The following is an 8,937-nucleotide window of genomic DNA, read 5'->3' as shown; positions in this document are numbered from 1 at the left end:
ACCACAAGTGTGGCCACTGTGTAGCATGCCCTTTAACTCTACAGAAAAAACTTTTGAACATCACGGAGTAAAATGGACCATGAATGATTTCACTAACTGCAACACGAAGGGAGTGATCTACGTGATACAATGCCCTTGCAACCTGATATACGTAGGCAAAACCATACGGGCCATCAAGATGCGAATATCGGAACATCGGTCCTGTATCAGGAACAAAGTTGCCGACAAGCCACTAGTAGAACATTTTACCAACAAAAACCACAAAGATACAGATCTACGATGGTTCATTCTACAAAAAGTAACACCTGCAAAGCGGGGGGGAGACTTAAATAAAACACTGACGCAATTAGAACAGCGTTGGGTCTACAAACTAAACACTGTGCACGCAGGTTTGAATATTGCGGTAGAATGGAAATCTTTTCTGTAGATCCCAAACATTGGCAGCGTCATCATGTATATGCACCTGTAAAATGCCTATGACCTGCGGTCAAGAAATGTAATATGAAATCTCTACCAAAGGGCTATGAATGAATTAAGATGCCTATCAGTGTTTATCAGCTGTAAAGATTTCCAACAATGTCGAATGGCATGCATAACACTGAATTGACTGGGCCACTCGAACCTGTGTACAAATTGTCCCTTGTCGAACATGTGTACAAATTGTGCTATGTTACTATGTGGATTTGTTTTCCATTACTAAAAGCATGTCAACATCACGTCATGTCACTACCCTGCCAGTCATTTCAAGCACAAGGAGCGCTTTCAGTGTTTTATTTTAATTTCCCTTTAGTTTCACTAATACGCCCTGTTCTTCAACAAGGCTTCTGAGGTTACCATGGAAACCATTTTTCAATTTTACACTTCTAAATTACTTTTTTAGACAGGCCACACCATGGCTGAGACTGATAAATGTTTATTTTTTCAATCCGAGCTTTAATGGTGGTGTTATTTGTCTTTTTCGGACGCACTCGATCCAACATGGCCGACATAGATATCATTTTTCAAATTTACATTCCAAATTACGTTTTTAGATTGGCAACACCATGGCCAAGACTGATATTAGTGTATTTTTCCAGTCCGAACCCTAATGGTGGAGTTATCTGTCTTTTTCGGACGCACAATATCATTTTTCAAATTTACATTCTAAATTAGGTTTTTAGATTGGCCACACCATGGCCAAGACTGATAATAGTGTATTTTTCCAGTCCGAGCCCTAATGGTTGAGTTATCTGTCATTTTCGGACGCACTCGATCCAAAATGGCCGCCGTATAAATAGAAAAGGCTCCTAGTAACAGCGTTACTAACGCTATGCCGCCAGGCCCCTTTCGAGCCCCCGAGTGAGTCAGCACATTTCTACAGCGCTCTCCACTGGCCCGCTATTCGTGATTCATGCACAAAGGTAAGATCTTTGTAGACACACCACCATTAGGTCAGGCATTTTGTTCCCTGAGTGGAACCCCCACTAATATGCCCCTTATTCATTTATGTGTTCAGGTTTCCGCGCGAGGACCGCATATTTAAAATCAGAGTCCATCCCACTCCAAGATCCTCACAAGTGAGGTAAGATTGGTTGACCTATAACTCATTTGTTATTTAAATATCTGTAAGACACCAGATCACTATTGAGTGCCCTTCTTTGCTTTTTAATAGGATTACACTAAGATCCTTCCCACGCCTGGCGTAATACTAGAAATTCGTGCCAGTGGAAATAATTATCCACAGGTAAGCTGTGGCCTCACAGTATTGGATTTATTCCTTTGTTTAAATGATACACGCTCGAACACACTCCCCTGACGAGTTTTTCCCTTTCCCCTGCAGCACCTATTCCACCCCGTGCAGCACTTCGTCCTGATGAAGGCCGTACATATGCTGGGACATAATTGGTCCACTTAAACGGCCGAAACACCTTGGTGTAGACGCACCCCGAACAACAGTGCATTGTCACTGTCCACTACCAATTGTCAATTTACGAACCCCTTTTTTTTCTGTTGTTGCTTACTTTGTCTAATTGTGTTGTTTTATACTGAAGTATATGAATCACCATAACAAACTATGTATTTTGATTGAGTTTGCGTTACTTACACGACTGTTGTGTCAAACTATGTGACCCCATGTGTTTGTAAATATATCCTATAAGCCTGTACGGTTGGTTTCATTAAACCGTGTGATGTTATGTTGTTTGGAGAACTGTTCACTCTATGTTGATTTTTTCAACTGCATAGATAATCAAACTATTGTTTTCTCCAAACAATAAAAAAAGTGAGTTTCTTTCTTTTTCTCCTTTAATGCAGAGGGTAATAAGGGATGAAACAGTGTGTTTTCATTAGAGCACTCTTCTTTGTACCTATTCAATTGTAATTTTTCTCCTTCAGTGCAGTCCATTAGAATGCTAATCTCGCCGTATTGCTGCATGTTTAGAGTGAAATGCCGTCCTCCCATGGAACCCCAATGTCTCCACTCCCTTGGGTCCCACTTGCAATGCCTCCTTTCTAGGGGGGGGCCAAGGGATGACCTTGGGGGGGCCTGGCCCCTGGCCCCCCAGCTGGAGCCGGGCCTGGATCTCAGTCCTCGGCTGGGGGCTCCCTCTGGAGCAGCCTCTCTCAAACTTGAGCAGAACCACCTAAGGTTCTCGAAGCAACTCAAGACTTTCCTTTTCGCTTCTGCTTTCTCTCTCCCTCTCCCTTGCTGATGTCCCTGTCTGCTGCACATACTGGTTACCTGGCCACCGACTGAACTCACAACACCAGGCTCCTGCATGACCAGTTGCCCTTGCACTGCCTCCAGGCCCTCCAACTACTTCAGGAACTGTATCTGCAACCCTACAGCCCCCTGATTCGCTGCACTTATTAGCCATCTCCTGGCTGCACTTACTAGTTACTTGCACTCTTCCCTCACCCCTCGCCCACTGGCACTCCCCCCGCCCCGACTTGCGCGATCTGAATGACACTAGGCCTTGTAAGATCATTGTTTTGTCCTCCCTCTGTCCTCCCTTCCTTGTGTTGTCACGCCTAGAAATACTTGTTTACTGGCGCGGTATAAATAACTTATCATATCATATCATATCATATTTGCGGCCAAATTTGTTTAATAAAATATTCTTCTAATTCGTTTAATTCTCCTGCAAGGAAACCTCCCTGTTCCGTCATTTCTTCCTTACAAGAGTTTGTGGCTTTGATGAAAATCAGACACAGATTAGTGTAGGGCTGCAACTGCATTTTGTTTGCACAGCACTCACGGTGCACTACTTTTGCATTAGTAATTTGTATTGTATTGGGTAGCTAAAGAACATCCAATGTTGATCATTCCTATCAAATTATAACAGAGGGGCAGGATTCTGTTTCTGGCATGTTGGAGAGGGTTATTCATTCTCTCTATATTTATTTTGAAAAGCAATAAGAAAACGACAGCTTCCAGATACTCATTGTCAAATTTAAGCCAGAATAGAACCCGATCTTTTATGTGAGTCCCGAAGAAGTCCTCTTTTTACCATCATCTTATATGAACATCCCAACACATCTTTTGGAAGAAACAGGTGGAAAGGAACCCCTGTAAACATTCGTCCTGTGCTAAATGAAAAATTACCAGTTACATCCTGTGACTTCGAAAAAATGACTGGTAGTTAGAAAATCTGTTTGTGACTGAAAAAGAAGAAAATCCAGGAAGGCAGAAGAAAAAGGAGGGATAATACCTAAATTCCATTAATGGAATGCCAGCTCCCCTAGTTCTTTACTAGGACCAATATACATACCATAGCATGGTTTGTAGGCATCCTATTACGCATGTCTAAAGCTGAAAAAGAATTACAGTTGAAGCATGCACTAAAGGTTCCAAATAATACATGTGAAATATTTTTATTGGACAAGTCAGCTGAATTCAGAACGTCCACCAGTCTGGCTCCAGATCAAAATGCACCTGTCAACGTGTACAAGTCAGAAGTAGGGAGGGTGAAAAAGAGGGAACCCATGATGTCTGCTGGACTTGTTCATGGAGTAGAGTAGGCATAATCCTTTAAAAGAAAAAATAACCTGTGCACGCACCAATCACGTGAGTCCTTCCAATAATGGGACCACCAACCAGCAATCAGGTTGAAGGTTGAAGGTGCCTGGATGGTTCTCTGAGTGAACTTGATTCTGTAAGAAAGGAAATATTCCCAAAATCACTTTGTCAGAAGCCTGAGATTATTGGAACGAGTGCCTCTTAGTTTATTGGTGTAACAAACTATCGATTATTTGAAGCAGTGAGAGAAAACATTTGCAAACAATAAACACTAAAGGATCCTGCAAGAGTCTCTAAACAGTTTTTGTGCCAAAGAGACACACGAGGAGGTCACAGACCCCCAGTCATGATTGTTCCACAAAGACTTGCATCAGGCTGCAATTGAACATTTGGAAATGAAGCTAAAATGGCCCTGCCACTTCATGAATAAATAGTCAGTTTATTTCGGCAGTGCCATAAAAGCTTGCACATACAGTGGTTTCAAATAAGACATTCTTTGTACAATCACCATGAGATAAATAGAACTAACAGCTATTTCAATATAGACATTCCACATGTAATGCATTGCTAATTTCAATGAAAAACCATAAAATCGAACAACCTAAAATTCATTCACAGTGCACATTTATACATTTGGCTAAAAAGCTATGCAGGTATTGGCCTAATTAACCCACTGAGAGGAATTGCAAAAATTCTTTATCACACAGCGATAGACTATTTGAAACTCAATATAATGTGGCATCATCCATCTGCTCGCACAGAAGACTTCAGTGGAGGCCTGCCCTTGGGAGAAGCAGGTAATGCCCTGTGTCCCTCTTCCTCAATTGTGGGGGAACCACTTGAAAATGGCTGCCCTGTTACAACAGGCACTGGTGTGCCTTTGTTTATGACCAAGCCTGCCTTCGGTCTTCCCATTTGGGCGGCGGCTGCTTTTTTCCCAACCACTTAGTGCCGGCCCCTGCACCACAGGCCGTATTTAGGCCCCTTCTTGGCCAAGCAACCTCATTCCTCCTACTCGGCGAGGCCGCCTGTGGCATCATCCATCTGCCCGCACCAGCAACTTGCGTGGAGGCCTGCCCTTGGGAGAGGCAGGTAAGACCCTTCCTCCCTCTTTCTCAATAGTGGGAGAACCACTTGAAAATGGCCACCCTGTTCCTGCTGGCACTAGTGTGCCTTTGTTTATGACCAAGCCCACCTCTGGGCTTCCCGACTGGGGGCACTGGCTGCTTTTTTCCTCAGCCACTGAGAGCCGGCAGGCTGTGTCAGCCCCTGCACCAAGGCCTGCACTAAGGCCCCTGTCTGGCCCTGTCCAGTGCTGGAGGGCGCCCTCTCCATGCCGCCATGCCGCCATGCCTGCAATCTTCCCAGCCCTTGCTGCACACAAAACAATCAGCACCCCTTGCATTCAGGACCGTGAACATTGTGCCTCCACTCTGCACTGGTAAGCATGCCGGATCACCTGCCCTGGTCCAAAATTCTGCGGACTCTTGCCTCATCCATCTCGCAGCCTCACTGCTAACTGTTTCCTCCTCTTACTCGATATGGGCATTTTCTGTACATCTAATTTACTTAGATGTTTACTTAGACTACTTCTTCTGCCTACTTGTGCCTAACCGATTTATTTCCACCTAGAGTGCCTACACATATTTACGCCCCCCATTTTGTATGCTGTACTGGTGCTCTTTGGCAAAGTCAAATCTAATCTAGGTGTGCTTTTTAAATTGTTGCATCCTCCATTTTGTGCTATTTTAGTGCTCTTTGGCAAAGTCAATTCTAAATGTGCTTTTTAAATCGTTGAAACCTCAATGTTGTGCTATTTGAGTGCTGTTTGGCAAAGTCAAAACTAGGTGTGCTTTTTAAATTGTTGCATCCTCCATTTTGTGCTATTTTAGTGCTCTTTGGCAAAGTAAAATGTAGGTGTGCTTTTAAAACACCCACTGCTTTTGGCTGATAGGCTGCCTGTTGAGTTGTCTCGTGCCTCTGCAGTATCTCCTTCTTTGCCTTTACTCCCATCTCAGGCACTCCAGATCCCTCGCATCTACTCTAACTGCTATTCTATCACCTATCCTACCTTTCTCCCGAAGTAAGAAGAAACAAGTTCAAAAATATCTCCTTTCTTCCAACCCTGGCCTACCTATTGCAGACACCTATGTCAGAGCCACTTCCAGACAGATTGTCACTGATATCCTCTTTTCTGTCCCCTCTCCTGACCCATGGACTCCACGTCTGATCTTCACTCTCTCCCCTTTCTCTTCCTCTCCCATTAATGGTGGCACTAGATGGGAAGTACTCTTGGCTGGCTTCTAATCCTCCAGGTGCATCATCAATGTTTATTGCAATGCCACAATTATGGCTGAGGGTCCTCAACCCAAACTCCTCCTCTTTGACTGACGCCTGCCGTCTCTCATCAACTTTCTTCCCACTCCTGCTTCCCTCCTGCCTGTCTCTCTGCATCTCCTTCATCAACTCCGAATGTTGTACCACCCCTTTGTACTCCACTTCGGAAAACCTTCAAAGTTGATGACCAGCTCCACTTAGCCACGCTTAATGTTTGCTCTGCTTTCAAACATTCTTCTGACATCTGCCTCCTCCTTGACGACTTTGATCTCAATGTCCTCACTCTCACTGAGATCTGGTTCAATGTCAGTTCAGTCACTGCTTTTGACTCCCTTCTCCAAGATGGCTACAAAATCATCTCTAAGCCTTGCCCTAACCATGCTGGTGGTGGGGCTGCCTTGATCTTCCCTGAGTGGGTCCCTTCTTCCCCTAATAACCACCCAGCCCTACTCCCCATTTGAAAACATTGGCTGCAAGCTTGGCATCTCCCCTACTTCCTCTCTGACCATTGCCACTATATAGAGAGAGCTGCCTGGCCCTATCTCCCCATTCCTCTCAGAATGGGCCAATTTCTCCTCCTCTCTCCTGACATCTACCTCTACACTCCTCCTCCTGGGTGACTTTAACATCCACCTTGACTCCTCAGTCATGGCTTCCACTCTCTTCTGTGACCTCTGCACCTCTCTATCCCTCTCCATTATCCCCTCTGGTCCTACCCACTCGGCTGGACACACTCTCGATGCCTTCATCCGTACTGATCTTTTGCTCTCTGCTCCACTCTCCACCATGCTCTCCTGATCAGACCACTCCTTCCTCTCCTCCCACCTGGGTCCTCTCGGCCCTCTGACCACACCTCCCCCAGCTCTGCCAGCCTCGTTCACAGACATCCGTCTGATGAAACATGTGTCAGTTGCTGCCTTCTCCACCTTCATCCCCCTCTGACCCCCCCCCCCCCACTGCTGACTCTACTTCTGACTCGGCTCTCAGCAACCTCCATCTCGCTGCACAACTTACTTACTGACTGACGTGCATGTCATGACTCACTTACACAGTACAGCTAACCAGATGACTACCTGACTGACTGGGAACTTTCCAAACAGCGTGGTGTTGTGTATTCTGGTGCCATGCACGTGGGCATTTCTGCCAAAAACTGGCCAGCCACAATTTGCACAGATTATAGTTGACCAATTACAGACCTGACCCCTAAAAACTACAGAACACATTATCAAGACCCCCATAACCCAGCCAGACCACCCTTTCTCCTGGCCCCACTCTCTGCCACTTGCTACTTCATAAAGAAAGCAGTTGCACGTGTGAACAGAAATGATGTACACCAATCCTGGCTGGCCTCTCCCCAACTACCCTTCTGGAGTTTTGGAACAACTGACTACTTACTACCTGCCAAGCAAGGCACTGGTAGGTTCGGAGGGAAATGGTCAAGCTGCCACTGTCCTGTAAGGGAAGCAAGGGTTCTGATATCATTGCACAGAATTGTGGAAGACAAGGGATCCCACACAATAACATTTTGAAGTGTAAGGGACAGAGAACATTTCTTTGCATCAGAATGTAATGCAAAAACAGGTAGCGTGTCCGCTTTTAAACTTCAAGTAGCAACCTAACCTCCAGCCAGCAAATCACAGTCCTTTATTTCTGACCACTAAGAGTGAATTTGTTATTTTTCCAGTCTGTCCGTCTTCTTCCGCGTGTACACCCGCTCAACTCAGTCCCTTGACGAGAACTTTATTATTTTTCTTTTTGGGGTCTGTTGCACTTGTTCAGTAGTCTGCCTTCACATTTTAGAAAAAGAATCCTAAGACTTTGCCTCGTGCATGTTTTCGCCTAGCGTCTTCATGGTCAATGATGCTTGCAGAGTACAATGTATCCAAACTGACGAGATGGCAATACATTGTTCTGCCATTTCTCCGCATCCTTCAGCTACAGGTCAAATTGCGGACTGGTTACACCACACCTGTTCAGTCTGCCAGTAAGGTTCCCAACTATGTTTCCAGCTCTGGGAACATCAATGCCTTCAAAATCTCCAATGTAACCTTTGCTTCATCATCACAGCTGAGAAACACAGGATTACTTTGGAGCACGGCCTGATCAGAACTTGCTATTTTCCACGGTTTTATGCATTGTTGATGCTTCTCAGAGCATCTGCAATAACATTCATCCGCATCATGGTGCCAGTCCTGCAATATGGCGGAAAGAAAAAGGGGAGGGAGACATTTGTTACTCGTCCAGACTCACTAGTAACCTTGGGGCCACCTGCTGCCTTCCTCCCATCCATGGGTAACATGTACTTTTACACCAGCCAGTAACCCATGCCCAGTTCTCCACCACACTGCTTCCTAGTGCCAAGGCCCCATAGCAAAGTCCACCCATTATTGTGCCAGCAGCATTAATTGCTCAGGATTCGTAACATCAAAACAGCAGCCCTAAAGGCTATGGTCTCATAATACTGCTTGTTACTGTGATTGTTCAATCCATCAAACACTGGAAAATGTTGTTTTGGGAAAACATTTCTTCAATAATTGATTTGCTTTTGTTACAGATTAACTGTTTCAAATAATGTATAGATTTTCTATTATAAAATTATTTGT

The 8,937-nt window shown here is 44.9% G+C and overlaps 1 pseudogene; it reads right to left on the bottom strand.

The window, feature by feature from the left end:
• Positions 1 to 8,130: 8,130 nt before the first annotated feature.
• LOC138493258 (small ribosomal subunit protein uS8-like) lies at positions 8,131 to 8,516 on the bottom strand (annotated as a pseudogene).
• Between the last annotated feature and the right edge of the window lie 421 nt (positions 8,517 to 8,937).

Source organism: Ambystoma mexicanum, chromosome 10 (assembly GCF_040938575.1).
Source record: "Ambystoma mexicanum isolate Mex_15411 chromosome 10, UKY_AmexF1_1, whole genome shotgun sequence".
NCBI lineage: Eukaryota > Metazoa > Chordata > Amphibia > Caudata > Ambystomatidae > Ambystoma > Ambystoma mexicanum.
Note: the sequence above shows the minus strand (reverse complement) of the source record. Positions and strands in the feature narration are given on the sequence as shown.